Source organism: Triticum dicoccoides, chromosome 5B, assembly GCF_002162155.2.
Source record: "Triticum dicoccoides isolate Atlit2015 ecotype Zavitan chromosome 5B, WEW_v2.0, whole genome shotgun sequence".
NCBI lineage: Eukaryota > Viridiplantae > Streptophyta > Magnoliopsida > Poales > Poaceae > Triticum > Triticum dicoccoides.
The window spans coordinates 108,852,353-108,878,900 of NC_041389.1; the positions used below are offsets into that span (position 1 = coordinate 108,852,353).

General features: G+C 47.1%; 1 pseudogene; it reads right to left on the reverse strand.

The window, feature by feature from the left end:
• The window catches only part of LOC119307655, a 27,071-nt pseudogene extending 16,536 nt beyond the window's left edge, over nt 1–10,535 (reverse strand).
• Between the last annotated feature and the right edge of the window lie 16,013 nt (nt 10,536–26,548).

The following is a 26,548-nucleotide window of genomic DNA, read 5'->3' on the forward strand; positions in this document are numbered from 1 at the left end:
GTGGTGCGCGCGGGTGCAGGCCCGCAGCCCAGGGCCCGGCTACTTGGGCTCTTAGTGCCGTTGGGACTGACCCAAGCGTGGGCACCAAGCCCAGCCCCCGCTCGCGCGTGGCTCATGAGAGAGGCTTTGGGCATGCCTAGCTGACGAAAAGAATGAAACCCAGAAAAATGCCACAAGAAAAACAAATTCCTTTCATAGAGAAGACGCGAACGCGAAAACCACAGTCTTTACTTAGAGAAACTGCAAACTCGTTTACAAGCAAAAAGGAAAAGGCTACCGCGTTCGGCACCTTCATTGATCTTCCCACCAGCGCGGAGCATGGGGCCTCCACTTGGGCGTGGGCATGATTGTTGTTCGATCGTTTCGCCAGTCCGGAGCATGGGGCTTCCACTTGGGTGTGGGCTGGAGCTCCCACGAGGCCGTAGAGCGGCGCACCGGGAGACTCTGGGGCGTGTACAGCCCCACCTCATTCTTACGTGAGATGGTCACGGGTAGAACTTGCGAAGGTGTTGGATGTTCCAAGCGTTCTGCACAGGAACTCCATCCTCCGTCTCCAGGTGTGCGGCGCCTGGCCTGGAGACGTGGGCGACCCTGAAAGGGCCTTCCCACATGGGCAAGAGACCTCCCTGGACAGGATCCGCCTCAGGACGAGGTCCCAGAGCTCGAGAGTGCGTGGGCGGATGTTGCGGCTGTGGTAGCGCCGCAAGGCCTGCTGGTACCTCGCGGCACGGAGGGCAGCCTGACGGCAGGCCTCCTCGAGGAGCACAAGGTCGGCCCCCCGTGAGTCGTCCTGGCGCGCCTCATCGAATGCGAGGACTCACGGGGAACCATGTTTGAGCTCGGATGGGAGGGCCGCCTCGGCCCCGTAGACGAGGAAGAAGGGAGTCTCACCAGTGGGCTTCGTCGCGGTGGTGCGGATGGACCACAACATAGACTGCAGCTCGTCCAGCCAACCCTTGCCGCAGGCCTCAAGCTTCTTCTTGAAGCTCCTAGTCTTGAGGAGCCTGAGGACCTCCGTGTTGGCGCGCTCGGCCTAGCCATTGCTCCGCTGGTGCACCACCGACGCGTAGCATATCTGCATCCCAAGGCTAGCACAGTATGACGTGAAGAGGCCGCTCGTAAACTAGGAGCCGTTATCAGTGATAATATAGTTGGGGACACCGAACCGGCTCACAAGGCCCCTGATGAACTTGACAGATGAACCCGCCGGGATGGTGCACACGGGCTCCACCTCCGCCCACTTGGTGAACTTGTCGATGGCGACGTAGAGGTAGCGGTAATCGCCAGCCGCGAGAGGGAAAGGGCCCAGTATGTCCAGCCCCCATACCACGAAGGGCCACAAGAGTGGGATCTTCTGGAGTCCTTGCACGGGCTGATGGATTTGCTTGGCGTGGAACTGGCAAACTTCACAGGACTGGACCAGCTTGGTGGCGTCGCGGAGCGCCGTGGGCCAATAGAACCCGCTGCGGAACACCTTACCTGCGAGGGTACGCGACGAGGAGTGATGTCCGTAGTCACCCCTACGGATGTTAGCTAGCAACTCGCGCGCTTGTTCCTTTGAAATGTGCCGCAGCAAGACGCTATTGGGGTGCTTGCGATATAGCTCGCCGTCTTGTAAGCAGTAGGCGGTGGCCTGCCGGGCCACGCGCTCTGCTTCTGCATCAAAGTGCATGACCCACCCGGCAGGCACCTCATCCCCAGGCAGGAGGGACCTGTCCTCATGAGGCTCCTCCCCGCATGTGTCTGTCCACTCCGGCACGAAGTCGGCAAGAGTTGCTCCCTTGATGACTCTGGGGTGGCCCTGAAAGTAATGCCACAGCTTCCAAGAGGCGACCAGGAAGGCAAGGAGAAGTTTCTGCTGCATAGGATAGCGCGCTCGCGCATCCCTCAGCACCGTGCTCACAAAGTACACGGGGTGCTCGACGAGGCATGTGACTTCGGCAGGGGCTTGCTCTTGAAGGGGCGCGCGAGGCTTGGGGGCGCTGGCTTGAGACGCGGAGGGCTCGCGAGGCTCTGGCGGCTCGAGAAGCTTGGAATGTCCGGGGCGCTTGGAGGGCTCGCGAGTCTCGAGAAGCCTTTCCTTGGTGCCGACGCGTTCCTCCCGCAGCGCTACAAGCGCGGCAATGGCCGTCTGCGGGGTGGCCGCCAGGTATAGGACCAAGGGCTCACGAAAACGCGGCGCCACTCGTCCGACTCGTGAGGTACCTCTTGAGGTCTTCGAAAGCCGCATCCACTTCAGGGGTCCACTTGAAGGAGCATGTCCTCTTCATCAGCTTGAAGAAGGGCGAGGCGCGCTCGCCTAGCTTGGAGATGAAGCGCCCCAAGGCCACTTGAAGGGGAAGCCGAGAAGCTTGCCGGAGGGGACTCCAAAGACACACTTGTCGGGGTTGAGCTTCAGGCTGACCTTGCGCAGATTTGCGAACGCTTCTTCCAGGTCCTTGATTAGCATCTTGGCTTCGCGCGATTTGACCACGATGTCGTCGATGTAGGCCTCCGCGTCCTCCCTAGCTGTGGCCCCCGCGTGATGTGCATCAGCCGCCGGAAGGAAGCGCCGACTCTCCACAAACCGAACATCATGCAGGTGTAGCAGAACACGCCACACAGGGAGATGTTGTCTTTTCCACATCTTCCGCTGCCATCTTGATCTGGTCATAGCCCAAGAATGCATCCAGGAAGCACAGCAGGTCACATTCAGCGGTGGAGTCCACGATCTGGTCGATGCGTGGGAGCGGGAAAGGGTCCTGGAGGACGTCTCTTCACCAGGAGTCCCTTGATGTTGGGGCTTGTTGAGGCTCGTGAAGTCGACGCACATGCGCTTCTTTCCACCTTTCTTGGGGACGATGACTGGGTTGGCGAGCCATTCAGGATGACGCACCTCTCGAATGACCCCAGCTTCCTGCAGCTTGTGCACCTCTTGGACGATGAATGCCTACTTCTTCTGCTTGATAGGACAAGCGTTAGAACACCGCCAAATGGTGCTCGATTACTTCCCTCGGGACGCCGGTCAGATCAGACGCCTTCCAGGCGAACACGTCCTTGTTCGTCCGGAGGAAAGCGACGAGCGCGTCCTCCTGCTCAAGGGGAAGGTCGGCACCGATGGTGAAGGTAGGACCCGCGCTGCTGCCGTCAACCGATTCCCTCTTCGTTTCGGCGCGGTCCTGAGAGAACAGCTGCTTCTTCCTCGTAGGAGCGACCTCCGAAGGCCCGACCCCATCTGCGAAGCCCATGCACGAGGCTGCCGCAACCCTGTAGGCGCGCTTGAGGGCCCGGACCGCATCCTCCTTGCTTCCGACGACAGTAATAACGCCTCTGCTGCCGGGCATCTTGATTACGTTGTAGCTGGGGTGGGTCGCCGCCATGAACTTGTCAAGCGTGGGGTATCCCAGGATGGCGTTGAACGGAAGGCCGATGCGGGCCGCGTCTAAGTCAATGAGCTCGATGTGGTAATTATCGCGGGTGCCAAAGGCGACGGGGAGGCGCACCTGCCCCAGGGGAGCGGTAGAGCCGTCGGTCACCTCTGAGAAGGGCCTCGTGGGCATGAGCTGGTCATAAGGCACTTGGAGCGTCTCGAAGGTCTCGACGGAGAGGACGTTGAGGCCGCCGCTGCCGTCGATGAGGGTCTTGGTGACAGAGACGTTGCTGATGGTGGGTGTGCACAACATGGGAAGCGCGCCGACGGCAGCTGCGGACTTGGGGTGGTCTCAGGAATCAAAGGTGACGACGCACTTGGGACGCGCGCGAGGCCACGAAGCCTCGAGCTGGGCCGCGCAGCGTTCGCCCCGCGAAAGAGCTGCTTGGAGTGGCAATTGGACGCAGGCGCCTGGGACCCACCGAGGATGCACTCGACCGCGTGGGGCCCCTGGAGCACAAAGCGCGCAGCGAACCGACCGCGTAGCTCGCCCTAGGAAGAGATCGAAGCTTCAGGAATGCTGAGGAGCCAGGAGCGCGGGGCGCCCACGAGGGCCAGGGGAAACCAATTCGCCATGGCCTTGCCGCCACCGCCCGCCAACAGGATGCTTTGGGTATAGAGCCAGAGAAACTCCTCGGGGTCAGCAGCGCCATCGTAACGCGGAGGCAGCACCGATATGTACCTTGCTGGCCAATTCACCTAGCGAAGGGCAATGGTGAAAGCCAGGCAGCCCACAGCGCTCAAAAAAACGACGGGGTAGGCAATGGCAAGCGCATGCTCAAAGAAGAGGCAACGGTTGCTGCTTCCAGCGGGCGCCGTCTTGGCAACGCGGGCCGCTCGGCGCGAACCCGACGAGCGTCGGCCATGGGGTCGATGGAGTAGGAACAGAGCGAAGAGGAGGAACTTCGGCACACCCCTACCTGGTGCGCCAAATGTCGGAATCGGGGCTCCGGGGACCCAACAAAAGGTTTGAACTCTAGGCTCACAGAACTCCACTAAGCTCCGGCTCGCTGCTCACTGCCTCACGACGACGCTTCGATGTGCTCGAGCGAAAGGAAAGAAAGACACGACAAGGCAGTTTACCCAAGTTCGGGCCACCTTGCGGTGTAAGACACTACTCCTGCTTTGTGTTGATTGCCTCACGAAGAAGGATGAGTATGAGAATACAAGGAAGATGAACTGCCTCTGGAGGGCTCAAGATTCGACCTCCCTTTATGATGGCATCTAGCCTATACTTATACTAGCCCTGGCCTCTTCCCCTGAAAACTCTAGGTGGGAAGGGTTGCCACAACAACCAAATTCGAAGGGGAACAGGAGTACAACTTATCCTGACTAAAGATGGTCTCCGCCTGCAAAAGCTTCTGTCCATGACGCGTTGGTGGGCTCGACGATGACCTCCATCCTGGCGAGCCCGCTGTCCTGGTCTTCTTGCACCGAAATAGCAACCTTTGGAGATTGCTTTGGGAACGACGCGTTGTCCTTGCTCCCTTAGCATGAAAGAGGAAAACATCCTTATCCGCGCCCGCTGGCGCCCTTCTGGCTCCGCTCGTCGTGGCTCGCATCACCCACGTGCAACGCGAGGCGGGGTGTGGCAAGCCTAGACATATCCGCCCCGCGAGGGGCCTCAAGAGGCAGCCTCGGGAGACTGCCCGGCGCGAGGCCTTCGGGGAGCTCCTGACGACGCTTGCTAATGCCCACCTCGCGAGGCGGGGGCCCTCGTGACGATCCTGCTCGTGAGGTCTTGAAGATGGGCTGTGTTGGGCCCACGCCAGGCGTCGTGCCTTGGGCCGCGGGCAGATGTGCCTAGGTACCCCAGTCCCACTGGCCTGACACCGCCTTCCAGAGATGTAAACTACAACACCTCGCGATGCAAATTTGCATCTCCATCTACAGGAGATGTAAAAAAGCGACTACCCGCCAACCGCCCAACTGCCAGTTCCTTTCCCCTCCGCGCGACCAGCCGCTGCCCAACTCCCGGCCGCCGCCCACCGACGCCGACGACCCCGCCGCCTTCTCCGACTCCGCCGACGGTGCCCTGACCCACCTCACGGCAGCAGCCGCCTCTGCGCCAACTTACCCAATGCGGCTGCCTCCGCCTCGATGCCGCCGCCGCCCTGGATTTGCCCCACCCTGACCGGTCACGCTGGAGGCTGCGAAGAAGAATGGGGCCGCCAAGCCTCGCGGTGGAGCGTGAAGCGGCCGGCGGCTCGGGGCCGCAACCCAACGGGGAACCAACCTCGGCCGACGAAAATCTCGAAGCCAGTCGCGGCTTCGACGGGCGATTTGCAACCGCCAGCGACCATGGTGTCCTCATTCGGCTACGGTGCTCCTCATCCACCTCCTCCGCCGCCGACGGCCATGGAGGAAGATGTGTCCACGCCGACGGCGACCGCATCCAACGTGTTTGTTGATATGTCGCAAAGCTAAAAAAAATCTTGTGCATTTCTTTGTTGTTCCAACTGTCGATTCCAATGGAATGTGTAGTTGATTGTGTGTACTTCCATTTGTAGTCTCAATGATGAAGCTTTCATGCACGCTACAAATGTGACAAATGATGATTATTCACATGAGTATGCATCACAAGAATATGAAACTCCACAATATGGTAATGACAATCTTGACATGGATGATGAGGGCTTTGTTTTGAAGGGAATAACCGCAAATTATACGAACGCCGAAGATGTGTTGATTTGCATCGCTTGGAAAAAAGTCTCAAGATGCAACCGTTGGGACCGACCAATCGGCCATCACATATTGGCAACGCATCAAGGATTCCTTCGATGCGCGCAACACTAGCGGACACTATCGCTCAAGTGACTCCCTTCGTCAACGTTGGGGCACCATCAACGCCGAATGTCAAAAGTGAGCGGGTTGCTTGGCAAATGTTGATCGCATGAACCCAAGTGGTTGCGGTGAAAGTGACCTGGTAATAATCATTTGCTATTCATGTGTGGTTTCTCCACTTTCCACAAATATTGAAATGTTCACTAATTTGATGATGACATCTTGATCGTTTTCTTGTAGAAAATGATTGCGCAAGGATTATTTTCAAAAGAGGAACAACAAAGGAGAGAAGAGGAAGAAGAATGGAAGAGCTCAAGGATGAGGAGAAGTGGAAAACTAGAGAAGTTTTCAATGCTTCGGAGAAGAAAAGTGTGGTGGTGGAGGATGAGAAGTGGAAAACTAGAGAAGTTTTCGATGGTTCGAAGAAGAAAAGTGTGGTGGTGGAGGATGAAGAAGATGGCCCGGGTGAGGAGAGGAGGAGCCTCATTCCTCACTCAACGACTAAATCCTATAGGCCCGATGGAACTAAGAAAGTGAAGGGATCCAAGGCCGGAGACAATGATCTCAAGGATGGATTTGATGCCATTGTCACAACGGGGAAAGGGTATGCGGAAGAAAAAAATTGTTGAAGCTCAAAGAAATTGAGGAGAGGAGTGAAGCCGAGCGATGGAGGGCGGCAGCCGAGGAGAAGAGGGCGGCGGCCGAAGAGAGGTTGGCAGTGGCCGAGAAGAGAAAGGTTGAGCTTGAGGAGAGAAAGGCGGCGGCCGAGGAGATGAAGATAGTCGAGGAGAAGGCACTCAAGTTTATGTTCATGGACACATCTACTCTTGATGCCAAGGTAAAGGCGTATGTCGCACTTTGTCGCGATGAAATGCTCATGAAGAAGCAAATGCTCATTAGAAGCATGATGGGATGCGGAATGGGAGGGAGGAATGGGAGGGGGAATGGGAGGTGCCATGGGAGGAGGAATGGGAGGTGGAATGGGAGGGTACATGAACATGATGGGTAGTGCCATGAATGGTGCATTTGGTGGAAACATGGATGGTGGCTTCAGAGTACTGGGAGGTGGAATGGGAAGTGGCTTCGGAGTAATGGGAGGTGGAATGGGAAGTGGCCTCGGCGGCAACATGACCGGCATGGGAGGTGGCTTCGGCGGCAACATGATGAGTGGATGGGAGGTGACTTCGGCGGCAACATGATGAGTGGCATGGGAGGTGGCTTCGGTGGCAACATGGGCGGCATGGGAGATGACAATGAAGGTTCTTCCGGTGGAGTTCGCGGCAACGAGACTTCAACACAAGAAAACGTCGAGAAAGAAGCCATTGATGATGATCATACCACCGTCGACAATGGCACTAGTGACAACGGAGAAGACACAAATTGAGTGATGTCCATGTGCATTTTCATTTATTGGACCAACAACTTCGTTTGAGACAATTGACTTTTGCTTGTAGGATTTAAAACTATGGTCGATGATGCACTTCTGTTGCTATAATTACAAAAATTCGATGTGCAAATGCGGCTGGCGGCAGCTGAACAGCAGCCGCGTGGCCGGCGGCCGATTTTACATCTCTAGTTTGCATCTTCTATTGGAGTTACTCTTTTACATCTCCGTTTTGCATCTTCTGTTGGAGTTGGCACTTTTTTGGAGATGCAAAAGGCACTTTTGGGAGATGTAAATTTTTACATCTCCAAATTTGCATCTTCTATTGGAGATGCTCTTACCAGAAACAATTTGCTAAAAGGGGGGTGTACTGGAAGTTCGAAATGTAGGTTCTGTAATGCTAAATGTGACAGTTGACCATCTGTTCATACACTGCTCGGTGGCAAGATATGTCTTGGGGGTGGTGGACAGTGGCTTTGTTTAAAAACGGACTTCCTTCTGTGCAAGAGATCTGTAGCTATATTATTGGGGTTCCTGGTAAGATTAGGAGTGTGGTTGCAGTAGGGTTAGCTGCAATTTTGGGGGCTATATGGAAAACTAGGAATAAGGCATCCTTTGAGAACGTTTTCTCTTATGATCCAACCACTGTAATATTGTTCTGGCTTACAGAGACGAGAACTATGAGGAATGCAAGCCAAAGGTGCAAGAACGCTACTGCAGGTGGCAGCTAAAGTTTTTAGTAGAAATAAAGGTTGGGCGCCGGCGGTCGTGAGGCCAGCTGGGTGAACACAAGGAGGTTGCTGAATTGTGGCGGTTTTTTATGCTTTTATGTAGATGTTTTGTAATGATGCCTTGAGAAACTTTGTGGTAGAATTTTGCCTGGTGGTTTCCTGTTATGTTTTCAGCATGTGGATTGTGTTAAAAGTTTGGAACCACCCTGAAGGAACGGTCCACCCTGACTTCCGTATTATCAATTTCATTGAGAAATGGAATTGGGCGGAAACCCCTTAATTCAAAGAAAGAAAGGGACAAACAGCATACCTTTTCTTGCAACCTGTCCAAACAAGTCTTAATATGGTTATGTGAGTTGGATGGGATGATATAATCATCGTACTGCACAATCCTCGTAGTGGCAAATGGTATGTATTCCGATAAAGCCGATTCATTGTCAACTGTGTACACCTTCAACAGAAAATACACAAAAGTATTCCTCATGCGTGAAAAAATTAGGAATGATGATTATCATAGGTAAAGGGTACTCCCTCCGTTCCAAAATAGATGACCCAACTTTGTACTAACTTTATACTAAAGCTAGTACAAAGTTGAATCATCTATTTTGGAACGGAGGGAGTACATGTGAATCTATACATGGCCTGACCTTTGAATTCAATAGATTCTCCAGTTCGACGATTCGTTTAGAATAGCTCTCTTGCAGCAGATCTATGGAAGGAATAGTGTGACAGATTTGGTCGAACTGAGAGGATGTTTGTTCAAAAAATAATCTTTGAGGATGTAAAACACATATACAAGTTCACAGCTTCGTCCTTACTTTTTGAATCTGTGGGTGAAGCAGTCATCCCAAATATCCTCGGCAGCGGGCCCCGTGGTCTAGAATTCATTACAGGGTGGTAGAATTCCTACAATGAAAGTAAACTGAAGGATTTTACTAAATTGGTTAGTGGACCAAGACTTCAACTGGAACAGTAAATGTGGCCAATATACAGGTGGTAAAATGAGCAGTCATGATCTCACTTGAGTTGATACTTATACAAGTAGCTAGAGAACAACAATGTTTCAAACTGACTATTACATCCTCAGTATCAAATTGCAGGGTGTTTTTAACTGTCCAATATCGTGATTCGCCATACAATTAATCTAATGGTTACAGAAACTTGACATTGTTGGATTCGTATTCAGTAAAGCTTTCTTATGATTGCGATTTTGCAACCAGTAACGGAGTATTGTATGAGAAGTCCCGGTCGTTTAGATTTGGACAGTAAAATACTGCTCTGTATTTAGAAACGGAGGGAGTGTGTTGGTGGGTGCGACAAAAAAAGGGAAAGCTTCTAAAAAGTCAGATTAACAAAACCAAAAGGGAACAGAGCGGTTGTAACTATTGGGACCTTGAGAATGCACGCATACGGGGAGTTGCCCTTGGCGCGGTGGCACTCGTCGAAGATGAGCAGGGCGATGTCCTGGAGGCTGAAGAAGCTGTGGCGGAGGTTGTCCAGGAGGATCTGCGGCGTCATGACAAGCACCTCGGCGTCGTCCACCACGCGGCGCCAGATTGCGGCGTCCCAGAAGTCGACGCCCATGTCGCCGGTGAACTTGGACACGCGGAGGTCGGTATGCGCCTCGATGACCCGTGCCTGCTGCTCCACGAGCACGCGGGTGGGGACGAGGAAGACGGCGAAGTCCCGCGCCGGCTTCCGCACGCGGTGCGCGTACGAGCGCAGCAGCAGCCCCGCGATGAGCGTCTTCCCGGCCCCCGTATCCAGGAAAGCCACCGTGTTCCCGCTCATGGCCCGCTCCAGCGCCTCCAGCTGGTACCTGCACGCACGCACGCACATTCAGTGGCGTTTCCTGTCGCGGTGCATACGCGCGCGGTGGACCAACACTCACCATCGGGCTACGATCTCCGGATCCTCCTTATGTGCTTCCCCTGTCGCGTCGGCGGCGGCGGCGGGGGCGGCGGCGTCACTCATGGTGGTGACTGGTGAGGTTCTGGGGTGGCGCGAAAGCGAAATCGGAGGCAAGACGGCGGCGGCGGCGCCGACGCTTGGCTGCAGCGGAGGCGCAGGGGTGAATCTGTGTCGTGCGCCCGTGGGGTTTGATTTGGCGAGGCGGGGCGAGGCTTAGGGGCGAAGGTTTTGCTGCTTGGCCGCTTCGGGTGCGCTTTTTGACTCGAAAGGGGGAGGGGGGAGGAACGGAGGAGACCTGCTCGGGACCATTGCCGTTTGGCGTCAGACGATGCGGCAGGGGAGGGAATCTCGCTTTCACGGGTGGGAATAGTGGCGTCGTCCTTCGCCGGTCGCGGTGGGGGCTGTTTCTCATCTTTTCCGATTCCATTTGTTGCTCCGTATTTTTCACTTTCCTTTTCCCTTTTCTTCGAAATTGTGCATTCCGCCTCGGTAGTACCCATAGTTACTAGTACTATTTTCTAGTTTCTAGAATAACTAGAAAAAAACATGCGTTGCAACGGGAGGGAAAAAATACCACACGACCCTAACACAATAACCATGACTCGAGACCCCGATAGGTCCATCCTTTATTTATTTCAACAAGGCATCTTATCAGTCTTGTCATTTATCCTTCTTCCCATTCTCGCCGATGGACATGCGTGGTTATAGATGGTTTCTTTCTTCTCCAATTTGTTTTTGTTAAGGTGTTCATTTTCAATTTGAATCGGCACATGTACAAAAAGAAGACAGATCGTCCACTACTGATTAATGTTCCATCCTAAACAACATTTAAAAAATTATTAACATGTGAAACAATATCATATTCAGATTCTACATATATTTTTCTAAACAATTTTCATATATAACATGTTAAAATTGGAGTTAGAGTTTAAAAGATATGAAATTTTTTACAGCATTTGAATCTGTCCCTAAACAACATTTAAAAATGGTTAACGGGTAAAACTAAAATCATATTCATATTGTGCACATTTTTCTAATCAATTTTCATATATATAGCATTGTTTAAAAGATATGAATATTTGAAAAACAAAGACAGCATTTGAATTTGTCCCTAAACAGTATTTAAAAATGGTTAAAGGGTAAAAATAACATCATATTCATATTTTACACATTTTTCTAATCAATTTTCATATATAACATTCTAAAATTGGAGTTACGGTTTAAAAATTATGAATATTTGAAGAAAAAAACAAAAGATATGAATATTTTTATAGCATTTGAATCTGTCCCTAAAGAGCATTTAAAAAATTTTAACGGGTAAAAATAACATCATATTCATATTGTACACATTTTCCTAATCAATTTCATATATAACATTCTAAAATTGGAGCTACGGTTTAAAAGATATGAATATTTGAAAAAAACATTTGAATCTATAAAAAAGGTTATTTTCTAGACGGACGGCGGCTTAATTAACCGAAATCTCAGGGGGGGGTCTGAGTAAATCGAAGAGTTTTCTATTCCCACTTGAAATAGGACTGCGGGTTGATTAACCGAAACATTAGGGGGTTTTATGCAAAATACGGAACGTTTTGCTCTCACTTAAATTCAGACCGCGGGTTGATTTCACGAAACTGCAGGGATTTTTTTGCAAAATGTACGGCGACGGACGACCAGAAGTAGTCACTGCTTTATTATTAGGGAAGATACTCCTAGTTTATTGTAGAGTTAAAATGGTAAGCACGAGTGTTGACTTAGTCCATAGAATTCAAAACTTTTTTTGCAAAAAATCAGATCTATTATAAAAATTCATCGGAAGTAGAAAACACCTCAACTATAATAAAAATTGGAAAACGCTTACTCACATCCGGATGCACGCAGCTGTCCGTGCGACCGTCTCGCGCGTCGTCGGATCGCGCAGCATCGGACGGTGCAGACGCGTTCTTACCAGGGGTGTGGACGCGTGTGCCCCGGGAATTATTGTTATTATTATTGCTTCCACCCCCGTTAGCTCGTTCCCCCTATATGCTTCCACTGCTTTCCATCCCCATCCCCTCCCTAGCTCTGGCGACGAAGCAGGCGACTACGAGATCCAGAATCGTGGCGGTGGCGAGGGAACTAGATGTTGCGGGGACCGCAAGGGAACAGGAGGTTCGGGCGGCGGTGAGCATCAATCGGCCACGTCACCGAGCTACATGCCCCCCTATAGTTGCGGCGGCGGACGAGAGGTATGGTGTCCTGCAATTCGCAGCATCCCCCCCCCCGTCTGCTTGATCTCCCTTTAGAGCTTCATTTTGCGGTTAATCCCAGTAGTTCCCAGCGTTGGATGAGTAGATCCCGGTCGAATGCATAGTATACAACAGTTTTTGTCCGTTCGTGGGTTTTAGTTGAGCTGTTACTCCCTCCATGTCGCCAAATTCATCCACATTTCACCTAGGGTTTGTTGTCTAGATCGGATTAATTTGGTTCCATGTTGTAGCTAGGGTTTATAGTTGAGATTTTAGAGGTAGGGGCGAGATTGTAGAGGTAGGTGATGAGATTTTCAGAGTTGGATGACTAGATTTCTCAGTGGTCTCATTTGTGATGTTGCTATCTGGTCAGTCAAGATTAGGTTTATGTTGCATTTGTTGTTAAGATTAGGTTTTTGAGATGAAAGTCAGTGTATTTAGTGTCTTATTGTTTGTTCTATTTCTACATTCAAACAAGATTTTCCATCTTATAGTGTTTTGCTGCATGTAATTATTTCAGGCCTTTTCTCTTGAGCTGGTTGTGTCGTGTGGCTAATTGTTTAGTTTTTCTACATTTATCCACTTTGAAGTAATGACAAGAAAGGAATGATCATTTTATTTGCTTCATTGTTATGCTTGGTAGATGTTGAGTATGCTGGAATCTGAATGCCCGTCGCTTTTATAGTTAATCTGTAATGTTGTTTTTACCCAATACATTTTTATTGATTTTGATTTTTGCGGCTACATGTCAGAGGAAGAAGTAATGGAGTCTGATATTGCGTTCAGCCAACGCTTCGCAGCAAAATGATTGTGAGAAGTTGCGAAGACAAAACTTAATCCTAGCCAGAGGCGCTACATAAATGAAACTGGCTTTGGTGACCTCACGAGCATCCCACCTTTCACAGCGTCACATGATCTGATGGAGTGGTTAACACTGACACTCTGAAAGCACAAGTGCTCCTCGGGTGATTTTGGTAATTAATGTCAACATATCTCTTGTTGGACTAATACTTTTACCTAGTATGTTTCCGATAAGTTCAACAATGGAGTGGCATGGATTAGAGAATGTGGAACCCCTTCAAGATGCTAAGGACAAAGGATTGGCTCAAGCTCAAAGTACAAGACTCTGCATTTTCCATTTTAGTGATCCAAGATCACATTGAGTCCATAGGAAAAGCCAATACTATCAAGAGGGGATGAGGTGTTGCTTAATGAGTTTCTTGCTCAAAGTGCTTAGTGATATGCTCCAAAAACCCTCAACCACTTTCTCACATCCACATATGTCCCAAACCAAAAGTCAAACTCGGCCTCACCGAAACTGTCTATCCGGCGCCACCAAGTTCAGTTGACATAGCCACTGCCACAAACCCTAGTCTTTTCGGTCTCACCGATAGGGATCTCGGTCTCACCGAGATGGGATTGTAATCTCTCGGTTCCCCTTCGTAACGTTTCGGTCAAACCAAGATGAGCGATCGGTCCCACCGAGATTGCAATGCAAACACTCTGTTTCCCTTTCGTAACGTTTCGGTCCAACCGAGATGAGCGATCGGTCCCACCGAGATTGCAATGCAAACACTTTGTTTCCCTTTCGTAACGTTTCGGTCCAACCGAGATGAGCGAATCGGTCCCACCGAGTTTGCCTGACCAACTCTCTGTGTGTCTATTACCAAAATCGGTCTCACCGAGTTTGTGTAATAGGTCTCACTGAGATTACGTTATGCCATAACCCTAACCATATCGGTCCCACTGAAATTCCTAACGGTCACATTATTTACTAAATTGGTCCGACCGAGTTTCACGATTCGGTCCCACCGAGTTTGGTAAGTTGTGTGTAATGGTTAGATTTTGTGTGGAGGCTATATATACCCCTCCACCCACTCTTCATTCGTGAAGAGAGCCATCAGAACATGCCTACACTTCCAACATACATTTTCTGAGAGAGAACCACCTACACTTGTGTTGAGGTCAAGATATTCCATTCCTACCACATAAATCTTGCTTCCCCAAGTTGCTTTCCACCCAAATCTTCTTTCCACCAAATCCAAATCTTGTGTGAGAGAGAGTTGAGTGTTGGGGGGACTATCATTTGAAGCACAAGAGCAAGGGGTTCATCATCAACACACCATTTGTTACTTCTTGGAGAGTGGTGTCTCCTAGATTGGCTAGGTGTCACTTGGGAGCCTCCGTCAAGATTGTGGAGCTGAACCAAGGAGTTTGTAAGGGCAAGGAGATCGCCTACTTCATGAAGATCTACCCTAGTGAGGCAAGTCCTTCGTGGGTGACGGCCATGGTGGGATAGACAAGGTTGCTTCTTCGTGGACCCTTCGTGGGTGGAGCCCTCCGTGGACTCGCGCAACCGTTACCCTTTGTGGATTGAAGTCTCCATCAACGTGGATGTACGATAGCACCACCTATCGGAACCACGGATAAAAAATCTCCGTGTCTCCAAATTGCGTTTGCACACTCCAATCCCATCCCTTTACATTCTTGCAATTTGCATGCTTTACTTTCCACTGCTCACATACTCTTGTCATGCTTGCTTGATATGTATTGTGAATGTTGAAACTTGTGCCAAACTCCACTTCAACTTAAAGAAGTTAAAAACTGCAACTTTTCTCACTTAGAGTCTATTCACCTCCCCTCTAGACACCTCTTCTCGATCCTTTCAATTGGTATCAGAGCTTTGGTCTCCATTGCTTTGGTTTAAACACCTTGGAGGAAGATGGATGAGTCTAGGTTGGGGATCTTAGACATAGAGTGTCTATACTTGATGGAGAGTATTTTCATGAGTGGAAAAATGAGATGCTTGTGATTTTCAATGAATATCATTTGAACAAGTACGTTACTAGCCCTTGTGCACCTCATGTTGATCCTATGCATCCCACCCTTGATGAGTCAATTGACATGATTCGCAATCTTAGAACTATTGGTCTTATCACTAGAGGTTTGCCTAGAAACTTGATAGCTTGCTTGCCTACTCTTAAGTGTGCCTACACCATATGGAAATTTCTTGAGGAATGTTTTCCAAACTATTCCTTGCAAAATCTAGATGAAATTCTCCATAAGTCTATTGCCTTGAGTAAGATGAATTCCAATGATCCTAAGTTTGGTGATTGTCTATTTGAGCTTACAAATCTTATGCGTGCCAAAGGAGATGTTGGAATTATTAGCGATATTATTTCCGAAGCTATTAGAATTCATAAAGAAGATCATTGTCAAACTCATTCTAATAAATCACCCTCTCTAGGAATTGATCCATCACATGACGATGTTGAACATGGATACTATGATAAGGATGATGATAGTGACTTTGATCTTGATGATGCAATGAGACACTTTGGTCTTATGGCAAATCTTCGGGGATACATGGCAGGAGGAAAGGAATGGGTTCTTGATAGTGGATGTACCGATCACATGACCGGAGATAAAGATATGTTTCGTGAGCTTGCTGAAAATGACGGCCCTCGAAAGTATGTCACTTTTGGTGATAACTCAAAGGGTAAGGTGGTTGGCATCGGTAAGGTGGCCATCTCACATGATAGCTCCATACAAAATGTCATGCTCGTTGAATCTCTTGGGTACAATTTACTTTTAGTATCTAGGCTTGCTGATTTCAGTTTCAATGTCCTATTTACCGAAGTAGATTGCCAAGTATTTCATAGAGATAATCATAAAATGGTCTTTACCAGTATATGTAGAGGTGATCTTTACATTGTTGATTTCACTAAAAAGGCTCAAGCTAGAACTTGCTTAATTGCTAAATCCTCTAAAGGCTGGTTGTGGCATAGACGGTTAGGTCATGTGGGCATGCGAAACCTTGACAAGCTTATAAAAGGAAATCATATCCTTGGCGTTAACGATGTCATATTTTATAAGGATAGACTTTGCAGCGCTTGTCAAGCAGGTAAACAGGTTAGAGGAAGGCATCCCTTGAAGAACATCATGACCACAAGGAGGCCGCTCGAGCTACTTCACATGGATCTTTTCGGTCCCAATGCCTACAAAAGTCTCAGTGGAAATTCTTTTGGTCTAGTTATAGTCGATGGTTTTTCAAGATTTACGTGGGTGTTCTTTCTCGATGATAAATCAAAGGTCCAAAAGATCTTCAAAAACTTCGCTAGGAAGGCCCAAAATCAATTTGAAGTGAAGATCAAGAAGGTTCGCAGCGACAACGGAACAGAGTTCAAGAACGCAAATGTGGACACCTTTCTTGATGAAGAGGGGATTTCATATGAGTTCTCGACTACATACACACCTCAACAAAATGGAGTTGTTGAGAGGAAGAATCAGACGCTCATCGGAATGGCGAGAACGATGCTTGATGAGTACAAGACGCCGAAGCACTTTTGGGCGGAAGCGGTTGAGACAGCTTGTCATGCAACAAATCGCTTGTATCTTCACAAGCTACTCAGCAAGATGGCATACGAGCTCCTCACCGGTAACAAACCCCAAGTTGGATACTTTCGAGTATTTGGCTCGAAGTGCTACATTCTTGATAAGCATCGTGGTTCTAAATTTGCTCCTAAATCTCATGAAGGTTCCCTACTTGGTTATGGCTCAAACTCTCACTTACTGTGTCTACAGTAATTTCACCCGAAAGTTTGAAGAGACGGTAGATGTGAAGTTTGATGAATCTAACGGCTCACAAGTAGAGCAATTTCCAATTGATGTAGGAGACAAAGACCCTTCGGAAGCAATCCAAGACTTGTCTATTGGCAAGATTCGTCCAACGAAGGTGAAGGAGAGTACCTCGTCCGTCCAAGTGGAAGCTTCCACCTCACGACAAGGTGAACCAAGAGTTGATACGGAAGCATCCACAAGTGGGACACACCAAGACGAAGAAAACGAGGAAGTACACCAAGATGAATATCAACAACCTCCTTCTCCACCACGACAAGAGAACGACAACGTCAACAATGAAGAAGGCCAAGAAGAAGAACAAGATGAAGAAGATGTTCCACCCAGATCCAAGCAAAAGCTTTCACGAGTTCGAGCAAGAGTTGCCAAAGACCATCCCGTCGAGCAAATCTACAATGATATCCAAACCGGGAGAATCACTCGCTCTAAATCTCGTTTAGCTAACTTTTGTGAACATTATTCATTCATCTCTAGCATTGAACCTATGAAGGTTGAAGAAGCATTGGAAGATCCGGATTGGATAAATGCCATGCATGAAGAGCTACACAACTTTGAGAGAAATCAAGTTTGAACATTGGTTGAGAAGCCCGACAACAACCACAACATCATTAGTACCAAATGGGTGTTTCGCAACAAGCAAGATGAAGATGGACAAGTAGTTCACAACAAAGCACATCTCGTCGCCCAAGGCTACACTCAAGTCGAAGGTATGTACTATGGTGAGACATATGCCCTCGTTGCTAGACTTGAGTCCATTCGCATCTTACTTGCCTATGCTAATCACCATGATATCACCTTGTACCAAATGGACATTAAAAGTGCTTTTCTAAATGGTGAAATAGAGGAGGAAGTTTATGTTAAGCAACCTCCCGACTTTGTCAATCCTAAGAAACCTAATCATGTTTACAAACTTCACAAAGCTCTTTATGGTCTTAAACAAGCTCCTAGAGCGTGGTATAAATGCTTGACCAAGTTCCTTATTGAAAAAGGCTTTGAAATTGGAAAAATTGATTCTACTCTTTTTACTAAAAGGGTTAATGGAGAACTATTTGTGTGCCAAATCTATGTTGATGATATTATATTTGGTTCGACTAACCCTCACTTTAGTGAGAAATTTGGAAAGCTAATGTCGGAGAAGTTTGAGATGTCTATGATGAGTGAACTCAAATTCTTTCTCGGTTTGCCAATCAAGCAAACTAAGGAAGATACCTTTGTCTCTCAAACAAAGTACACCAAGGACTTATTCAAGAAGTTCAATATGCAAGAATGCAAAGGTATGACTACACCCATGCCTACTAGTGGACATCTTGATTTGACCAAAGATGGCGAATCGGTTGATCAAAAGGTTTACCGCTCCATGATTGGATCATTGTTATATCTATGTGCCTCTCGTCCCGATATTATGCTAAGTGTGTGCATGTGTGCACAATATCAAGCCGCTCCTAAATAATGTCATCTTAAGGCTGTGAAAAAGATAGTGAGATACTTAATACATAAACCAAATTTTGGCATTTGGTATCTTAAGAGGTCCTCTTTCGATCTTGTTGGTTACTCCAACTCGGACTATGCCGGAGACAAGTTTGATAGAAAGTCCACTTCGGGTACTTGTCAATTCCTTGGTAGATCTCTTGTGTCTTGGTCCTCCAACAAACAAAACTCGGTATCCTTATCCACCACCGAAGCGGAATACATTGCTGCTGGTTCATGTTGTGCTCAATTACTTTGGATGACCCAAACTCTTAAGGATTATGGGATATATGTGAAACATGTTCCATTGCTTTGTGACAATGAAAGTTCTATCAAGATTTCTCACAATCCCGTGCAACACTCTCGAACTAAGCATATTGAAGTTCATCATCATTTCATTCGAGATCACGTTGCCAAAGGGGACATTAATCTTAAGCATGTTCGCATCGATAAGCAATTAGAGGATATATTCACTAAACAACTTGATGAGAAAGTGTTTTGTAGGTTGAGAGGTGAATTAAACATCATTGATGCTTCAAACTTGGAGTAGGAACTCCTTTTTGGATACATGCAAGACATGAGCCTATGACTAATCCTTGATATTTCTCTTATGATGATAATCTTATGTCTTGGATACATTTGCACCTTGCATGTTATCTAACCCGTGTAGGTACTTGGATGAATCTAAATCTATGAGATTGCAACCCACTCACATCTTGAGCAAATCTCTACATCACCAAGTCTCTACACAATGGTGGTTGAAAACAAGGAAGCACGAAACCCTTCAAACATATCCTTTGACAAATTCTATATTAAGTTTCATGATTGTCATTTTGGATACACAAGTGCTCTTCCTTGCAAAAACTAACCCATGTAGGTAGATGAACTCAAATTCCAAGTGGTGCTCACAACTCTTGATGAGCTACATCAACCTTGAGCAACCCACACAAGTTCAACTACATGATCACGATCAACACCACCACCCAAGGTATGTTATTCCATCTTCGAGAAGCTTTACTCCAAGTCATGAGTCAAAGCAACTCAACAAGATGTGAATACATCAAAATGCTTAAACGAAAAATGGTAACCCCATTTTGAGCTTAAACGATGAGTATGACCTATGATCAAGTGATCTCACTTGACTCCTAAGTCAATATACTCTAACATAGGTGACACTGTCGCCGACCAATTCTAGATGAAGTTCTCTTGTGTCCTTTTCTGTGCTCTTGCATTTGTCTCATGCATATTTGTTTCCCCTTTCAAAAAAAAAACTTCATCTAGATTTCTTCTTTGTTTCTTTTTGTTATGCATTCCTTGCATCCAATTCCTTGCAAATCCTTGTGAGATCTTACTTGTCTAGTGAGCTGAGGTGACAAGTGTTTTCTCTGTGATGAACTCGATCACACCGCTTTGTTGCCTTCGGTCCAACCGAAATATTTTGGTGCAACCGAAGCACACGACTCGGGAGGGAAGAGAGAGGGACCCAAGATGCTTGGTGTTCAAGAGAAGAGAAGTCACATGTCTTTAAGAGGGGAAAGACATGTTCATATTTGATTGTTTGCATTAGCTCTGATTCTTTTCTTTGCTCTGGTTTTCTGTTTCCTATCTTCTCCCAGTATACCATGCTAGATTTAGGGGGAGCAAGACAACTAAGGGAAGGAAATCCTTGAATTCATTGCACATCTTTACCTTTGGGGACATGTCTATAGCAAATGGGGTACTTAGTACTCACTCTCTACATGTCATCCCAGTCTTGGTACTCTTGTGGTTTCTTTTGGTTGCTCTAGTTAGTAGGTGTATCTGTGTTATCTAACCTTGTTTACGCAGGTTCATTCCTTCCTAAGCCAACTCAAGACCACAAGGTAAGTATATGCATCACAGTCATGTGTATGAGGATTTTCTTGTTGATGTACATACTGTTTGCAAGAACGACTCATGAGCATGAAGGTACATTTCCTATATTTCACACCATTTGCTCTGATGCATATAGCCAAGATACATGTAACACATTGCTTACTCTGTCATGATTATGCATTCACATGTTCCTATATTCCATATTCACATGATTGCATACATGTAGGGGGAGCCTATGCATGTTACATATCTTTCCAAAGCTTTACTCTATATCTTTACCTAAAGCTTTGATGTATGTTGTCATCAATTATCAAAAAGGGGGAGATTGAAAGCACAAGTGCTCCCTGGGTGATTTTGGTAATTAATGTCAACATATCTCTTGTTGGACTAATACTTTTACCTAGTATGTTTCCGATAAGTTCAACAATGGAGTGGCATGGACTAGAGGATGTGGAACCCCTTCAAGATGCTAAGGACAAAGGATTGGCTCAAGCTCAAAGCACAAGACTCTACATTTTCCATTTTAGTGATCCAAGATCACATTGAGTCCATAGGAAAAGCCAATACTATCAAGAGGGGATGAGGTGTTGCTTAATGAGTTTCTTGCTCAAAGTGCTTAGTGATATGCTCCAAAAACCCTCAACCACTTTCTCACATCCACATATGTCCCAAACCAAAAGTCAAACTTGGCCCCACCAAAACTGTCTATCCGGCGCCACCGAGTTCAGTTGACATAGCCACTGCCAGAAACCCTAGTCTTTTCGGTCTCACCGATAGGGATCTCGGTCTCACTGAGATGGGATTGTAATCTCTCTGTTCCCCTTCGTAACATTTCGGTCAAACCGAGATGAGCGATCGGTACCACCGAGATTGCAATGCAAACACTCTGTTTCCCTTTCGTTACGTTTTGGTCCAACCGAGATGTGCGAATCAGTCCCACCGAGTTTGCCTGACCAACTCTGTGTGTGTCTATTACCAAAATCGGTCTCACCGAGTTTGTGTAATCGGTCTCACCAAGATTATGTTATGACCTAACCCTAACCATATCGGTCCCACCGCGTTGACATGTCGGTCCCACCGAAATTCCTAACGGTCACATTATTTACTAAATCGGTCCAACCGAGTTTCACGATTCGGTCCCACCGATTTGGGTAAGTTGTGTGTAACGGTTAGATTTTGTGTGGAGGATATATATACCCCTCCACCCACTCTTCATTCATGAAGAGAGCCATCAGAACATGCCTACACTTCAACATACATTTTCTGAGAGAGAACCACCTACACTTGTATTGAGGTCAAGATATTCCATTCCTACCACATAAATCTTGATCTCTAGCCTTCCCCAAGTTACTTTCCACTCAAATCTTCTTTCCACCAAATCCAAATCCTGTGAGAGAGAGAGTTGAGTGTTGGGGGGACTATCATTTGAAGCACAAGAGAAAGGGGTTCATCATCAACACACCATTTGTTACTTCTTAGAGAGTGGTGTCTCCTAGATTGGCTAAGTGTCACTTGGGAGCCTCTGTCAAGATTGTGGAGTTGAACCAAGGAGTTTGTAAGGGCAAGGAGATCGCCTACTTCGTGAAGATCTACCCTAGTGAGGCAAGTCCTTCGTGGGCGACAACCATGGTGGGATAGACAAGGTTGCTTCTTCGTGGACCCTTCGTGGGTGGAGCCCTCCGTGGACTCGCGCAACCGTTACCCTTCGTGGGTTGAAGTCTCCATCAACGTGGATGTACGATAGCACCACCTATCGGAACCACGGATAAAAAATATTCGTGTCTCCAAATTGCGTTTGCACACTCCAATCCCATCCCTTTACATTCTTGCAATTTGCATGCTTTACTTTCCGCTGCTCACATACTCTTGTCATGCTTGCTTGATATGTATTGTGAATGTTGAAACTTGTGCCAAACTCCACTTCGACTTAAAGAAATTAAAAACTGCAACTTTTCTCACTTAGAGTCTATTCACCCCCCTCTAGACACCTCTTCTCGACCCTTTCACACTCGTGAGCTCAGGTATTGCACCCACCTCTTGTCTTCTTCTTTTTTTCTTGCATCATGTCTGCAACATATATTTATTTCTTCTTAGGTCATGTTGATAACATCCAATTAATACCTTTTTTGGATTTTCAGGCTAAGTCGGAATAAGGTCAATGTGTTCACTAGAAACATGGTGAAGAAGGTTTTCAATATCCCATCAGGCAACAGAACAGTTGAGCTTTTCAAGAGATACAAGCATTGCGAGCTCCGCAACATTTATCACAAGTATGGTAGGGCTCCAATTGCGCATACAGTGGATGTGCTTCATTGAGCTAGGAATGATGATGGCGATACTACGAACTAGCAACAGGGTGCCCCTAGAGTACTTGAAAAGCCTTAAAGAAATGTACAAGATTACTGAATTTGCTTGGGATGAGCATGTTTTAAGTGTTGCAATGCGAGAGGTCAATAAGTGTCAGGACAAGATAAAAAAACATGCTACTTCTTCATTCTGGGCTGGGGTTGCTTCCCTATGCTTGCGGTATCTTTCTTTTTGGCATTTTTCTATCTATTGTGACATGTTTTTGTTTTTTATAATCACATTTTTTATTTTTTGTATCTGATATATTATTTTGTGTCCTCTTATTCAGGTTATTTACATGGACCATTTGATATTTCCTCAAGCTGCCATCAATGATAGAGGCGAGGGTCCTAATCTTTCGATGAGATGATAACTATTGATTTGGTGGAGTCGACTTTGACGATCCGACTACAAACGTGCAACGATGTTGCGCCTGAGTAATCGCTAAACCAATCTCCTGAGGTTACTGACGATGCCAGAAGCACAATCAGCTTGAACACTTAGGTATATTCCTGCATGTAATCAAAGAACAAGCACGAATATGATAATGCAATCTGAATATTGCGAATATATGTGAAGTATTGATAAAAGTTGGGATCCAAGAGCGGTCTCTGTCTGGTCATTTGACACAAACAAAGTACACGAAGTTGCAATGGCTAACTTTTAACTAACCAGTCCTAAGGAAAAAGCTACAGTTGTATCTACTTATATAGGAGCAAGGGGAGGCGGCCAAGAAGGTGGGAGGATGTCCCAAGGCAGCCTAAAACTAAACCTAGGTCGTACAAGGCTCATGGGCCCAAGTGGAGGTCATGCATCACCTTTGGACTTGTAGCTTGAGTCGGATTCTGCTATAGTGTCAGATTATTTCATCAATATCTCAATCTTCGGACGAATTTGAAGGTAAACCCAATTGGGTTGTAAAGTGCACGAAATCTAGAAAAAAAGAATCACCCATTTCGGAGTCCGGGTGAAGAGATATTGGCGTTTTGAATCAGGTATCTCTGTGCAGTCCGAATCTGAGTCTAGAACATGAGAGACTGGACCCTATCTTCTCTTGTGCTAAAAGTTATGTGAGAGAACTTCTTGAACAACACCTAAACGTCTCTTTTTCCCTTATCTTCATATGTGGATTGTACAAGTGTCTGGTAGTTCTTTAATTAGGCATGAAACAAAGAGAGATGAAGTATTTTTGTTCCATATAACATAAATAAATTACTGCATAACTTTTATCAAAAATCACCTCAAATAAATATGCGTATGCAATATTTGTGATCATATCCAAGGTAGCCATGTCCTTATCATCATCCCTTATCGAAAACAAAGTTGTCCTCAGTGTTGCTTCATCAATAATTAATTCAATGGGTGCACTCAAAGTTTTTGGTATTTCAGTTGTTTGGTCACATGATGTCGGGGATATGACTATTGGGTATGACCCGCCCAGGAGTCACCGAGCTGACACGTTGTGTATGAGCCGACCGGGACTCTGTAAGCCTCCGGGCATCAGCCTGTGTATATAAAGGGGTGACCCGGCAGCGGGTTAAGGCGAAGAAACAACAAGTCGAGAACTAGGTCAAGCGTATTCGTTCCCTGGTAATCGAAACCCAAGCAATACAACCTAAAGCAGAAATAGGCCTTTACCTCGTTGCAAGGGGCCGAACCTGGGTAAACTCTTTGTTGGGGATATAACTATTAGGTATGACCCGCCTAGGATGGCCGGGTTATACCTATGGCGATTCATCATATGAAGCCCAAGACGATATTTGAAGATGGCGGTTCAGTTAAGGGCCCAAGGCCCAAAGGCGGCTTAAGGCCCGTAGAGATAAACCGCCATATATGTATGACTTGTATTGTAAGGCAAGAATAGATAGTCACTGAGCCGGACACTGGTTATGAGCCGGCCGGGACTCCGTGAGCCACTGGGCGTCGACCTCCGTATATAAAGGGACGGCCCGGCGGCGGTTCAGGACAAGAAACAACAGATCAAGAGCTAGGTCAAGCGGATTCGCTCCCTGGTAATCGAGACATAAGCAATACCACCTCGAACTGGATTAGGCCTTTACCTTCACCGCAAGGGACCGAACCAGTATAAACTCCCGTGTCCTTTGTCCTGTTTTAACCCCTTTAAGCTTCCTAGTTGCGATGGCTCCACAACTAAGTCCTTTTGCTAGGACATCTGCCGTGACCTTTCGACGACAGTTGGCGCTGCTACCTCTTGAGCACTGCGTTGGTTTTCCCTTGAAGAGGAAAGGGTGATGCAACAAAGTAGCATAAGTATTTCCCTTAGTTTTTGAGAACCAAGGTATCAATCCAGTAGGAGGCTCCTCAACAGTCCCACGCACCTACACAAACAAACAAGAACCTCGCAACCAACGCAATAAAGGGGTTGTCAATCCCTTCACGGTAACTTGCGAAAGTGAGATCTGAGAGATAATAAGATAAGATAAATATTTTTGGTATTTTTATGATATAGATTGGAAAGTAAAAGATGCAAATAAAAGTATATGGAAACTTCTATGATAAAAGATAGACCCAGTGGCCATAAGTTTCACTAGTGGCTTCTCTCAAGATAGCATAAGTATTACGGTGGGTGAACAAATTAATGTCGAGCAATTGATAGAAAGTGCATAGTCATGAGAATATCTAGGCATGATCATGTATATAGGCATCACGTCCGTGACAAGTAGACCGAAACTATTCTGCATCTACTACTATTACTCCACACATCGACCGACTCCTGCCTGCATCTAGAGTATTAAGTTCATAAGAACAGAGTAACGTATTAAGAAAGATGACATGATGTAGAGGGATAAACTCATGCAATATGATATAACCCCCATCTTTTTATCCTTGATGGCAACAATACAATACATGCCTTGCTGCCCCTGTTGTGACTGTGAAAGGACACCGCAAGATTGAACCCGAAGCTACGCACTTCTCCCATTGCAAGGAAGATCAATCTAGTAGGCCAAACCAAACTGATAATTCGAAGAGACTTGCAAAGATAACCAATCATACATAAAAGAATTCAAAGGAGATTCAAATACTTCTCATAGATAAACTTGATCATAAACCCACAATTCATCGGATCTCGACGAACACACCGCAAAAAGAGTTACACCGAATAGATCTCCAAGAAGATCGAGGAGAACTTGGTATTGAGATTCAAAGAGAGAGAAGAAGCCATCTAGCTAATAACTATGGACTCGAAGGTCTGTGGTAAACTACTCACAACTCATCGGAGGGGCCTTGAAGATGATGTAGAGGCCCTCCGTGGTCGATTCCCCCTCCGGCGGAGCACCAACGAAGGCACCAAGATGGGATCTTGCGGATACAGAAGGTTGCGGCGGTGGAATTAGGTTTTCATGGTGATCCTCAGGGTACGGGAGTTTATATAGGCGAAGGAGGTAGGTCGGTTGAGCAACAAGGGGCCCACGAGGGTGGGGGCGTGCCCACCCCCAGGGGGCGCGCCGGGCACCCTCGTGGCCACCTCGTTTGTTGCTTTAAGTCCACTCCAAGTCTCCTGGTTGGCATTTGTTCTGAAAAGATCGCTCTCGAAGGTTTCATTCCGTTTGGACTCCGTTTGATATTACTTTTCTTCGAAACACTGAAATAGGCAAAAAAAAAACAGCAATTCAGGCTGGGCCTCCGGTTAGTAGGTTAGTCACAAAAATGATATAAAAGTGTAAAGTAAAGCCCATAAACATCCAAAACGGTAATATAATAGCATGGAACAATCAAAAATTATAGATACGTTAGAGACGTATCAAGCATCCCCAAGCTTAATTCATGCTCGTCC